Consider the following 14,229-nt stretch of genomic DNA (forward strand, 5'->3'; position numbering starts at 1 on the left):
AATCTCCCAAGTAGACCACCGTATACATCCGGACGGCTGTCGCGGAAGTTGGCCGGCTGGACGCCAGATCTGGATTGAAGGGGAAGAGGACAAGGGACATCTTTGTCTGATAGCGAGTATGTTCCGCATGTAAGCCATACTCCAAATCTTATGACAGAAGATTCCGCTGTCCCATCGAGGACATGCCTGGACTGTAGCAGTATGGGTTAGGTAAGCTCACTGACAAGCCCTTACTGGGGTATGGGCCATGGACACGTGTACACCTCGGTATGTGTACACTCGCTTTTCTGCTGCTCTATATAAAGGCTCTCACCCTTCGCCTGAGGTACATTTTTCTACGAGTCTCGAAGCCACTTTCTTTCTATTGAGCTTCGCCTGACTTGAGCGTCGGAGGGTCGCCGCCGGGAACCCCTTCCCGGCCCGACTTCTGTGCAGGTTCGCCGGAGCTTCGGAGGCCTACGCCATCGACTAGGAGCGCGCCACGTGCCCAGCGTCCTTTGGTTCGGCGATTCGGACAGGATCAATTTGGCACCGTCTGTGGGAACGCTCCTGCATCCGATCGGAAACAATGGACGAGGCTGGACGACAACATATGGTGACGCTTTCGAACGAGGAACTCGACGCTCTGATCGAGATAAGGGCCGCCAAGCTCGTAGAGCAAAAATAGAAAGCCACAGCCGAGCGGCCGGAGCAGCAAGCAACATCAGCGTCTGGTGGCCGAGCGGAAGCACCACCGGCCACCGTTGCATTTCATCGAGCCTTATTCCACACCCCTGAAGCTGCAGTAGCTCAAAAGGACCGGGGATCTTCTTTGGATGAAATGCCTAGACGAGAAGACAGAAAAGGGAAAGCCCCTCGAGCGGACGCATCGTTTGAGTGGATTAATTGCCAATTTTCAAAGGCTATTCTGCGAGATCCCCTGCCAAAGCACTACGTGCCTCCGACGATCGGCGACTATAATGGAACAACCGACCCGGATGATCATCTGGGTAAGTTCGATAACACAGCTACTCTCCATCAATACACAGATGGAGTAAAGTGCCGAGTTTTCCTCACCACTCTCTCGGGATCGGCTCAACGGTGGTTTCGGAGGTTGCCGGACGGATCCATCACAAGCTTCAAAGACTTCCGAACGGCCTTCCTCCACCATTTTGCAAGCAGCCGACGCTACCAGAAAATGAGCGTGAGCCTGTTCGCCATCAAGCAAGAAGCCCGTGAATCGCTCCGAGCTTACATCCAGCGGTTCAACCAAGTGGCGATGGACATTCCAACTGTCACCTCGGAAACCATGATGAATGCCTTCACACAAGGCCTAGTGGATGGGGATTTCTTCCGATCGCTCATCCGAAAGCCGCCCCAAGACTATGATCACATGCTACATCGGGCGAACGAATACATCAACGTGGAAGAGGCACAAGCGGCTAGGAAAAAAGAAACTCCAACCGAGAGGGCTCCTCCGGCCGAGCGGAAACCACACGCCACACATCAGCCGCCCAGAGGACCAAGGGCTGAAGCAATCCGATCCCCCCACGTCAGGTCCCATGTGCAAGAGGTAGCTGCCGCCCGGCCCAAGCCAAGGAAGAAATGGACCCCGATGTTCTGTTCCTTCCACCGGACGGATACGCACAACACAAGGGATTGTCGAAGTCTTCCCTTCGTGGCTCATCCTGTGCCCCGGAATGCCGGACGACGGTCTCCCTCAGTCGACAGGCGACAGAGAACTCATGAAGCCGATCGGACTCGAGCCGATAGGCCACAACAGCAACAGACTCCCGATCGGCATCGTTCCCCAAGGCCGGAGAATCGCCGAAAGTCACGAGAACGGTCTCGACCGTCCGCTCGGGAAGAAGAAAATAGAAGCAATACTTCCCGAGGCGAGATCAACATTATTGCTGGCGGGCCGACCGGAGGGGACTCCAACCGAGCAAGAAAAGTGAGCGCCCGGCAGCTCCAGATCCATGCGGTCGGCTGCAGCCAAGAGCGGGCGAGCGGACCCGAAATCAGTTTTGGGCCCGGGGACTTGGAAGGAGTCGAAGTGCCGCATGACGACGCTCTCCTCATCAAAGCGGTAATAGCAAATTATACAATCCACCGCATTTTTATTGACACAGGGAGCTCTGTCAATATCATATTCAAGAAAGCCTTCGATCAACTACAAATTGATCGAGCCGAGCTGTTGCCCATGACAACCCCGCTCTACGGGTTTACAAGCAACGAAGTTCTGTCGGTCGGACAGATCCGACTGGCTATCTCTCTAGGAGAAGAGTCACTCAGGAGGACGCGGACAGCAAATTTCGTGGTGGTGAACTCGCCCTCATCCTACAACGTAATTTTGGGACGACCGGCGCTTAGCGAGTTCCGAGCGGCCGTCTCCACCTTTCACCAGAAGATCAAGTTTCCCGTCGAGGACAAAGTGGGAGAAGTACGGGGAGATCAACTAGCAGCTCGGCGATGTTACGTCGAGATGGTCCGAGCCGAAGCCAGTTCTGCTCGGAAGGCGCCCCGGATCGAGGTAAACGCCATAACAGAAAAGCCACCCACTTTAATTTATGAAGAAAAGGAAGAAGTGCAGGTTCATCCCACTCGGTCGGAGGGCACAACCTTTATTGCGTCCGATCTGGAGACCAACCAGAAGGAGGAGGTGATCCAATGCCTCCAAAGAAACCATGATGTCTTCGTCTGGTCGACACATGAGCTGCCTAGAATTTCACCAAGTATAGCGCAGCATGAGCTCCACGTCGACCGGACGCTCGGCCAGTGAAGCAGAGAAGAAGGGATTTCAGCGCTGAGCAGAACGCCATCATCCGGGCGGAAGTTGAGAAGCTCTTGGAAGCCGACCATATACGCGTGGTCCAGTTCCCTAGCTGGTTGGCTAATGTGGTGCTGGTCTCCAAGCCGGGCGGCAAGTGGAGAGTCTGCATAGATTTTCGGGATCTCAACAAAGCTTGCCCGAAAGATTTTTATCCCCTGCCTCGGATTGATCAGTTGGTGGACTCCACGGCCGGCTGCGAGTTGATATGCATGCTCGACGCCTATCAAGGGTATCATCAAGTGCCGCTCGCCCGGCAAGACCAAGAAAAAGTTAGCTTCGTGACGGCCGACGGCACATACTGCTATAATGTGATGCCGTTCGGGTTGAAGAATGCCGGGGCCACCTATCAACGCTTGATGAACAAAGTGTTCAAGGAGCAGATCGGGCGGAATCTGGAAGTGTATGTGGACGACATTCTCAGCAAATCCGTCCGAGCGGCCGATCTCTTCAAAGACATGGAGGAAACCTTCCGAACGCTGCGCAAATATGGAGTCAAGCTAAATCCCCAGAAGTGTCTGTTCGGAGCAAAAGGAGGGTGTTTCTTGGGGTACATAGTGACCGAGCGGGGTATTGAAGCAAATCCCAGTAAAGTAAAAGCCCTACAAGACATGCCGCCCCCAGGAAATCTGAGGGAGGTGCAGCGTCTGACTGGTCGGATAACGGCATTGTCCAGATTTATCTCCAAAACCGTCGACCGGAGCCTACCATTCTTCAAGATCCTGCGCAATGCTACTAAGTTCCAGTGGGATGAAGAATGCGACCGAGCATTCGAAGAATTGAAGACATATCTTAATTCTCTGCCTGTACTTGCCAAGCCGATCGAGGGTGAGTCACTTTATATTTATCTGTCTTCAACTGAGCATGCTGTAGGCTCAGCACTTGTGAGGTCAAGCGGCGATAAGCAGCCGGTGTATTTTCTGAGCCACATTTTAAAAGATACTAAATCTCGTTACACCGGGCTCGAGAAGTTGGCCTTTGCTCTGGTTCTAGCCGCTCGGCACCTTCGACCATATTTCTTGGCTCACACCATCATTGTCCGGACGAATAGTCCACTAGGAAGAGTACTGTTGAATCCAGAAGCGTCCGGACGGCTCATCAAATGGACTACAGAATTGAGCGAATTCGATATTCAATACCAATCACGCTCGGCAATCAAGGCACAATCTTTGGCAGATTTTATCACCGAAGTGCAAAGGCCAGAGCCAGAAGCCATGTGGAAGATATTTGTGGACGGATCGTCCACTCGGCTCGGGAGCGGTATTGGTGTATTATTGCTATCTCCGCAAGAAGAAAAGATGCATTTATCCGTCCAGCTGGATTATAAAGATACAAACAATGAGGCAGAGTATGAGGCCCTCATAGCTGGCTTGCAGGCAGCACGACATGTGGGAGCTGGTCGGGTAACGCTTCATTCAGATTCGCAGTTGGCCGCTTAGCAGCTCTCTGGTGCCTTCGAGATCAATAGCGCTCGGCTCAAGCTCTACGCTGAAGCCTTCGAGAAGCTCAAAGCCGATTTTAGAGAAGTTATTGTCCAGAAGATACCCAGAGCGGAAAATCAAGCAGCTGATGAGTTAGCCAAACTTGCGAGTTCAATAACGCCGGTCACAATTCAGCAGCCAATCAAAAAAGTACTGTTGGTGGCGCACGTCGACCGGATGGAAGGCCTCACATTTCCAAGCGACTGGCGGACATCCATCATAGAATTCCTCTGCTCGGGCGCCACGCCATCCGATGAGTATGAAGCCCAGCTGCTAAGGAGGAGAGCCGGTCGGTTCACACTCATCGGCGATCAGCTTTACAAAAAGGCTTTCTCACGCCCGCTATTGAAATGTGTGAACTCGGAAGACGCGGCGTACATCCTCCAAGAAGTTCATCAAGGATCATGCGGAGGACATCCGGGCGGACGATCGCTGGCTAAGAAGATCCTGCTGGCCTGATACTTTTGGCCAACACTGCAAGTGGGTGCCGCTCGGACAGTAGCTACGTGCCTTTCATGCCAGAGGTATCACAACTTCTCCCACCGACCGGCGGAAGAAATGAAGGCATCTACAGTGTCTTGTCCATTCGACCAATGGGGAATGGATATCATGGGACCTTTCCCCATGGCGACAGAGCAGCGAAAGTTCCTGATTGTTGTAGTCGACTACTTCTCTAAGTGGGTGGAAGCCGAGCCGCTGGCCAAGATCACCGAGCAGATGGTCAAAAAATTCATCTGGCAACACATCATCTGTCGATTCGGCATCCCTCGCCGATTGGTTTCCGACAATGGGCGGCAATTCACAGGGAAGGTGCTAGAGGATTGGTGCAAAAGCTACGGCATCAAGCAACACTTCACGTCCGTGGCTTATCCCCAAAGCAACGGTCAAGCCGAAGTAGCCAATCGGGAAATTCTTCGCATTCTGCGCGCTTGGCTCGACCATTTGGGAGGAAGTTGGCCAGATGAAGTGCCGGACGTCTTATGGGCCATCCAAACGACTCCAAAGGAAGGGACAGGCGTCACACCTTTCCACCTGGTGTATGGCGGCGAAGCGGTCATTCCTGTTGCAGTTGGAGTCGAATCCGCTCGGATCCAAAGCTATGATGAGGGCAACGCCGAGCGGAGGAGCATGGAGCTGGTTCTGGTCGAAGAAAAAAGAGCCAAGGCGTCCGTCCGGCTGATGGCGTACCGGCAACGGATGAAGTAAAATTACAACCGCCGCGTAATCCCCAGATCATTCCAGGTCGGCGATCTTGTCTGGAAGAAAGTCAAGCCGGTCGGCGACGTCGGCAAATTGGAGGCACCGTGGGCGGGCCCCTTCAAGGTTATTGAAAAGCTCCGCTCAGGAGCCTATTATTTGGAGGACGAAGACGGGCGGCAGCTGGATCGACCGTGGAGTGCGAATCATCTCCAGCCTTATCGAGCGGGGTGAAAGGTGCACGAATGTAAATCATTTTTGTATATGTTAGTCGCCCATGTCCTTGTAATGCAGGAAGCAGAAATAATTAAAGGATGGCAAATAGCTTCGCCGAACGGCAGTGGCAAAATTAGCCTTTAACGGCCGTCGAGCTCCGACGTTAAATATCGAGAGACGAGCCGGCGTCTATAAACCCTCCGAGCGGAAGACCGTCGAGCTCCGACGTTAAATATCGAGAGACGAGCCGGCGTCTATAAACCCTCCGAGCGGAAGACCGTCGAGCTCCGACGTTAAATATCGAGAGACGAGCCGGCGTCTATAAACCCTCCGAGCGGAAGACCGTCGAGCTCCGACGTTAAATAGCGAGAGACGAGCCGGCGTCTATAAACCCTCCGAGCGGAAGACCGTCGAGCTCCGACGTTAAATATCGAGAGACGAGTCGGCGTCTATAAACCCTCCGAGCGGAAGACCGTCGAGCTCCGACGTTAAATATCGAGAGACGAGCCGGCGTCTATAAACCCTCCGAGCGGAAGACCGTCGAGCTCCGACGTTAAATATCGAGAGACGAGCAGGCGTCTATAAACCCTCCGAGCGGAAGACCGTCGAGCTCCGACGTTAAATATCGAGAGACGAGCCGGCGTCTATAAACCCTCCAGCCCTCAATATCATTGTCTCTATGTTCCGCTCGGCCCAGCGCCAAAAGGTACTTGCTCGGTACATAGCGAAGGACCTCTACTATCATAGCGGAAAATTAAGTAGGCGAAGTATTACATGTTTAGCCGAACGGTAGGGCAATGCCAGGCACTTGGTAAAAATCCCTTTCGCATACTAGAAGGGTGATAATGGGAGAGCGGATGAACACATATTTTGTTTATGTAAAAAGATAGCAAATATAAAGAAAACATTGCATTAAAGGTAAAGCTTTGAGCCGAGCGACCCAATTACAAAAAAGGATAATATCCTGGCGAGTGGCCGAATTACAGAGAACTACTCAATATAATCATAGAGGTCCCTGGGAATGTCATTTAGAAGCGTCATTTGGTCTGCGGCCGAGATAACCGCGGACTCGGGAAGATGCCCCTTTGACTTTAGATACTTGGTGGTGGCGGTCATAGCCAGGTCGAAGGTCGTGTACATCCGCTCGCAGACCTTCTCTGAGAATTCAGGCGAGCGGATGTAGCTCTGTCTTAAGGCAGCGATCCAGCTCGGCTCGGCATCTTGGTATTCTTTGAAAGCTGCCTGGGAACCAGCAAGGGCCTCATTCAGATGCTGAATCTTGTCCGCGTCGGCCGAGCGGTCCGCCTTCTCCTTGTCGAGCTGCTCTGTCAACTCTTTTATCTTCAGCTCCATACCCCGAGCCTCCACGTTCTTCTTCTCTAGATCGGAGATGACCGTGTTTTTCCGAGTGGTGGCCAAGGTTATCTTTGTGTCAAGCGACTTGACTTGCCGCTCGAGCTCGGCCAGATGGTGAGCCTGGTCGGTTGTCTTCTTCTGCTCGGCCGCTAGCAAATCCTGAGCTTTCTTAAGCTCCTCCTGCAGCTCAGAATATGACGGGCCGTGAGAGCCGGACGGACCGCCTGCCGCCTTCAGTTGCCTCAGCTCCTCGTCCACCATAGCCAGGCGGTTGGAGACGGCTATCTCTTCCACCCATCGCTGATGCAAAAAGGTGAAATTGTTAAAAGCCGAGCGGAAAAATGCAAGTGAAGCTTCAGAAAAACAAACTTACCCCCGTGGACTCCTGCATGTGGCTGTTGGCCAAGTTCCGGAGGGGGATCATTGCAATGCGCGCCCGAGCGTCAGCCCACATCTCGGCCAGAGGCCCTTTCAAGGTGATGGTGTGCTCGGGCGCGGTTGGCCGGTCGGCTTCTGGCAGCAATTCTTCAGTCGGGAGATGAAGGGTGACCCGTACTGTGCGGCCATGACCAGGGATCGTCCGACCGGGATCAGAAGCCGGCGCAGAAAACTGCGAATGGATAGTTGAGCACTTGACTGAGTGACGAGCGGGCGGATGGGTGCTGACCGGAATAGCCTCAATGGGGGCTTCCGGCTCGTCCCATTCAGAAGGCGTCCGGTCGGACGAAATGGCTTCGACCTCCGGCGCTTTGCCTCGAGCGGCGGCAGTTGCCCGCTCGGACGGTTGGACCGCTGATGTAGCCGAGCGCAAGGGAGTCTCCACTCGGCGCCTCTTTTGTAGAGGCTGCTCCTCCTCCCGAGCGGAACCTTCCTCGGGTGCGGTTTGTTCTCCAGGGGGGTGGCTCCGCTGACCACGTTTGGCTGAGAAGCTTGAGCGGCCGACTCAGCCTGAGTCCCGCTCTCCCCCTCATGAGAACCGACCGGCTGGATACCCAGCGCCTCCATTTCCTTTGCTGCCGTGGCCTCGAGCGCCGCCGCCTTCTTTTTCAAGATGCTAGCCATCACTGACTCCATGACGATGTTTGCTGCAAAGGAAAAATGAGGAAATCAGTTAGCAATCAAAGTGAATGCACAAGTAAAATTCTTACCGAAGCCGGTCGGAAGAGGAGTCCGAATGGGACTCAAGCTGAAGATGTACATCACTCCCTCGTGAAGAAGTTTATTGATGTCAAGGCGCAGACCGGCTAGCATATTTGCAGCATGAAGGTACTCCGGTCGGGTCTTAAATTTCTTCAGATCGGGAGTGGAGAGCAAGCCGACTTGCCACTTTGTTGGGAAGGTGGCCTGATCGGGCATACGGATGTAGAAAAAATAATCCTTCCAATGTTTATTGGAAGAAGGAAGTTTGTTGAAGAAGACCAAACTGGGCCGAGCCTGGAACATGAAGGTGCCCGGCTCGGCTTGCTTGGGGTAGTAGAAATAAAAGAAGACCTCCGGTCGGAGGGGGATGTTGTGAATCTTGAATAAAACAACAACACCGCAAAGGAGACGGAAGGTATTGGGTACAAGGCTGCCGAGCGACACACCGAAAAAATTACAAACATCTATGATGAAAGGATGTACAGGGAACCACAGACCGGCGGTAAACTGGTCGCGGAAGACACAAAAACCTCCGCGCGGCGGCCTGTGCGGTCGAGCGGAAGGACCGGCTAAAATAAGTTCAAAGTCTTCGGGGATTTCGAAATTGTCTGTCAGAATATCAAAATCGCGCTGGTCGAATCGGGACTGCATGGTGGTGTACCATGGGGCGAGCGACTGGTCTTCGGGATTTGAAGAGCTAGCCATGGGCCGATCGGAAGGAATCAAAAGGCAAAAAGGCAGGAGAAAAACAACAGCAGACGAAAGGAGGTTTCAAAGATCGAAACTGAGAAAGAAATGCAGAGGAAACACCGGAAAGGAGGGAGGAAAGATATAAAACCTTACAGCGGGGAAAGGGATCAAGGAAAAAGGCGCCGGAGAGCGTCGGAGAGCAGAAACAGGATCGCCGGAGCTCCAAAGCACTAGAGGCAGTGGTCGAGATCGCGGAAGCAAATGAGGGGGAGAAGGAAACGAAGGCTTTATAGGGTGGAGGCCGGCCGGCCTCCACCGTTGGATCCAGGTCACGGGAATCAAAGCGCACATCTTGCCGTCCATTTCGAATTGCTTCGATCACATCAAAACACCATGCCGCCGCCGCCGTAGGCTGATGGCAGTGCGCCACGTGGCATTCTACCATTCGGAGCATTAAATAAAAGCATGCTCAACCTTAATGTCGAAGATTGGTGCAGAACACGAGGAGATCCGGTGAATGCCATTGTTGATTTGTTCAAGGCCATCTCTGCGGTCGGCCGATCGGAGGATACTAGCACGGAGGAGCCGCCCGGCTAGATTCGCAGTCCAGTCAGTCGGACAATTCGCCTCCTTCGACTAGACTTGCAGGGGAGGCAAGTGATCCGGTGGTAAGAACAGGGGACCCCGTTCGGTGAGGTCAACGCCACGTGGAAGTCAAAGTGGAAGGAGGCCCGTCCGGAGATGGGAGGTTCGAACGGCCGACCGACCGTTCGGTGGAGTCAACGTCCGGAGAGGGCTGGGTCCGACCGGCCGGCCGACCGGTGTCGGGCTGATGGTTAAAGGCATTCTGTAGGAAGTCAGGGTTCCGGCGCTCAGTGGAAAAGATTGCGGGGCCGAGCGGACTGCACGCTCGGCCAAAGCCATAAGGTAACATACTGCTAATGGTCTCCACAAAGCACGTGATTAAGAATCTCCCAAGTAGACCACCGTATACATTTGGACGGCTGTCGCGGAAGTTGGCCGGCCGGACGCCAGATCTGGATTGAAGGGGAAGAGGACAAGGGACATCTTTGTCTGATAGCGAGTATGTTCCGCATGTAAGCCATACTCCAAATCTTATGACAGAAGATTCCGCTGTCCCATCGAGGACATGCCTGGACTGTAGCAGTATGGGTCAGGTAAGCTCACTGACAAGCCCTTACTGGGGTATGGGCCATGGACACGTGTACACCTCGGTATGTGTACACTCGCTTTTCTGCTGCTCTATATAAAGGCCCTCACCCTTCGCCTGAGGTACATTTTTCTACGAGTCTCGAAGCCACTTTCTTTCTATTGAGCTTCGCCTGACTTGAGCGTCGGAGGGTCGCCGCCGGGAACCCCTTCCCGGCCCGACTTCTGTGCAGGTTCGCCGGAGCTTCGGAGGCCTACGCCATCGACTAGGAGCGCGCCACGTGCCCAGCGTCCTTTGGTTCGGCGATTCGGACAGGATCATATAGGACTAAAGAAGTGTATGATGGACTCATAGACTTAGAGAGCTACGTCTATACCTAGTTGCTGCTCCGATGCATACAGCATGACTAAATGAGTAGTCTAATCATGGCTTGCCCTTTAGTGACAATGGGTAAGATACATGCAAGGACAATTTATAAAAGATATAACTAGGGAATAACATGCGTGTGACATCAAAAATACACCTAAGAGGAGCCCTAGGAGCATGAAAGTAATGCTGATAAATCATGTCTATGGACACCTGGGAAAGTGACTGAGTGAGGGGCTCAACAACATAAGTTAGTAGACCTCTTACACCCTAAGAAAGATCTCAACACATCAGGGGTGAATTCAATGCATAGTCCTCCCAGAATAGTGTCAAATGTTCGACCATTACTACTTATAGGATGTAGGTTATTGTAGAACTCCTTACATAGATCTACATTAACAATATGCGTGCAATTAACCAACCTATCTAAATCATAATGCATAATAGTCTCAACGATGCCAGGGGCAATCTTACAAAAATAGGGTTGATTGAGATATCAACAACTCATCACTTGAAAGTCGGTATTCTCAAATCATTGTCGAGCAACCTTAGAAGGAAACCGATCCCCCGAAGGCGCTAGAGGGGGCTGTTGAGAGGTACCCTCTCCCGCTCTATGTTTTTGCCTAACTCTAAATCATGCAAATGCAAAATGATGTACCCATTTTGATCCAATCAAAGGAGAAACCATGGAAAATATGCATACAAGTTAGGCTTAGCCACTAATCTACAAAAATTGAAGAGTGGAGTTGACAACTCATTACCTACGCTCCATTTGTCTCTAATTGAAAGTTTGATGAAGTATTGGCGTGATCCCCAAACCCTAGACTCAGATTAGTCTATTATCCCTAATTTGGAGAAGAACACTTGTTGAGAAAGGAGAGGGAGGATACATCCGAGGGTTTTAGGAGATTTTAGGAAGTTGGAAGAGGTCGGAGATATTAGATTTTGAGAGATGTCCTAAGGCAATCGCCTTACAATTTTTACTAAATATAAATTCACTATTTGAGTCTATATTATATGTTTGATTGTCTTAAATTCATTTACTAAATGTCGTAATATAATTCATAGCATGAAATAAATTGTGATTGGATCATAACTAGTAATTATCTCTACATATGCAATTATGAACGTATTAAAATTTCTCTAGTCGTCAAATTGATACATTCGGATATCATCAATTCTATAAGATTAACACGGGTTATACTCCTTGGTTCGCTAAACAGCTGTTTTCTTATTAGCTGGAGATATTGGGATGTCGAGAGTTAAATGTAGATGCTAATTATGGTAACTAGTTCATTAGAGTGACTCACTGTAAAACTTCATATGATTATTTATATATATGGATGTCTGTGAAGCTCTTACTACAGCTCGAGTGCAAGTCATCTTTGTCATAAAAACTTGACATCTTAAGCAAGTACCTTATTAAGGTGTAGACCCTGGATGATTGGATATAAGTCAAAATACCCGAAGATTTTTTGCTAGCCCACAGAGGATTTACCGCTCTTTGCTATGAGATATATACCCTATGGTCACTCATTAGGATTATTACTCAAAGTCTTTTGCCAAAACATCACATGTTAAGAGTGCGAAACTCTTAGACACATGTACGAGTAATTTGAATCCGTAAAACGAGGAAGTATTACTTGGGCTAGGTATAACATAGTCAGTCTAGTGGGGATAGATACATACCATGTTCTGAACTGAGTGGGTATAAGACGAGTGAAAGGAACAAGGAACGACTTACTGTAACTGCTGAAGGGTTTATAAATAGTTCTAAGATCAACTATGATTTTTCAACTAATTGGAGATCATGATGTACTACTAGGTGTCATTCATGATCGTTCTATAATTAAGAAGTTAATTATGGATGACCAAGATAAACCTGTTGGATCGTGAAAGTCGATAGAGGGGGGAGGGGGGAGGGGGTGAATATCAATCGAAAAAATATTTAAGCGAGTACGTAGCGGAAAGATGAAAACACAACGCTAATACGAACCATTTTACTTAGTTTGGAGCCTTGGTCGACTTTTACTCCAAGGCTCACACTTGTTGAGTGCTTTCGTTGGGCAATTACTAATAATTCACAAAGTTATTACAAAAACTAGGTACGAGAATTATTAGAAAGGAATACCGACAACACTGAAAAGAAAAACTTGAGCCTCTTGTTGTCAGAGTAGCTTCGCAACGTCGCAGGAGCACAGCACGACAGAGCAAGCGTTGGAAAATTTTGTTGTGAATTGTATTTTTCTTCAAGGCCCACCCTCCTTATATAGGATGCTTCGGGTGCCCGGATCCCTTCCGGGTGCCTAGAGTGTGACGTAGCCCAACCAACCATGAAGTTCCATGTGACGAAGCGCGATGAGGATAACTTTTGTATTCTGGGCGCCTGGATCCCTTCCGAGCGCTCGGAGGTCTGGGAGCCCGGACCACTTTTCTCCAGAAAGTCCTTCTCCTGCAAGAAAGAATTAGTCCGAGGCAAAATGTAAACTATATTATCCTGCAAAACAAAGTATTAGCACAGTTATAATAAACAAACAGAGTATTAATTATATTCCATCTCACCGAGACCAGAATCTAGTCAAGATCTCAACTTAGAGTTCTGAAATGGTTCTAAGTTGGATCGGCGCCTAAGTTCCCTTCCCGGGAACGCGTCTCACAGTCACTCCCCTATAATGATTTACCTTAACTTACATGTCAGACATCCGGTTAGCCCTTCGACCCGTTTGGACTTCGTGTCAACTACCTGATCAGCTCGTCGACCTAGCTGAACTTCCCTGCAACATTGAGTTAGCACAATAGATAAAAATAGTGTTAACAGAATTTAATTATAACCTAGGGTTATCTCCCCCAAGGGTTGCCTAGCTTCATTCACTAGGATTTTCATTGCCTGACTTCACTCACCAGGACTTCTTCCACCTAACTTCACTCACTAGGGCCCGACTTCACTCACTAGGACTTTCTCCAACTAGATTCACTCACTAGGGTCCAACTTCACTCACCGGGACTTCCACCACCTAGCTTCACTCACTAGGGCCCGACTTCACTCACCGGGACTTCCACCTTGCCTAACCTCTGGTTAGGACTTACCTTTGCTAGTCATCTAGTCCTGACTATACTTCTCTCTCCCAAACATCAAGTCCTGTTTGGGTCAACCCTTGGTCATATTGTCAAACATTGAAACCAACATTGAAACCCTAGAGGTCGATTGCACCAACAATCTCCCCCTTTTTTATTTTTGACAATTTTCTTAAGTTAGGCTTGAGTCTTTAAGGGTTAATTCTCAAGATTTGAGAGAGGTTAGGAATGTTTAACTTTTCTAACTTAAGATTTTTCTAACTTAAGATATTACTCTCCCCCTTTGGCACACATCAAAAGGGTATGAACTTAAGGTTAGTTTCTATTAGGTTTTGCACCAACAATGTGCGAAAAACTTTCCAAAGTGTTTGCAAAAATATATTTCAACGTATATTTTAAAATGTCTAAGTAAACATCAAAGAAAACTTAAGTAAAGAGAATTTTTAAAAAATTTCTAAACAACTTTTAAACAATTTTTTTTAAGTGACAAAAGTGAGTTTTCACAATAACTTTTGAAAGTTTAAGTAATTTTTTTTTAAAAAAATATTTTTCAATGCGTTTTCAAAAAAAATTATAAAGCAAAGAGAGATTTTATAAAAGATTATGAAAATAATTTTTCAAACTTAGTTTCAAAGATTTGTAAAAGTAATTTTTAAATATTACTTTCAGTCTTTCAATCAGGGCTCCCCGTAACTTGATACATTCTTAGGACTTCTTGTTAACCACAA

This window comes from Zingiber officinale, chromosome 6B (assembly GCF_018446385.1).
Source record: "Zingiber officinale cultivar Zhangliang chromosome 6B, Zo_v1.1, whole genome shotgun sequence".
In the NCBI taxonomy this organism is placed as follows: Eukaryota; Viridiplantae; Streptophyta; class Magnoliopsida; order Zingiberales; family Zingiberaceae; genus Zingiber; species Zingiber officinale.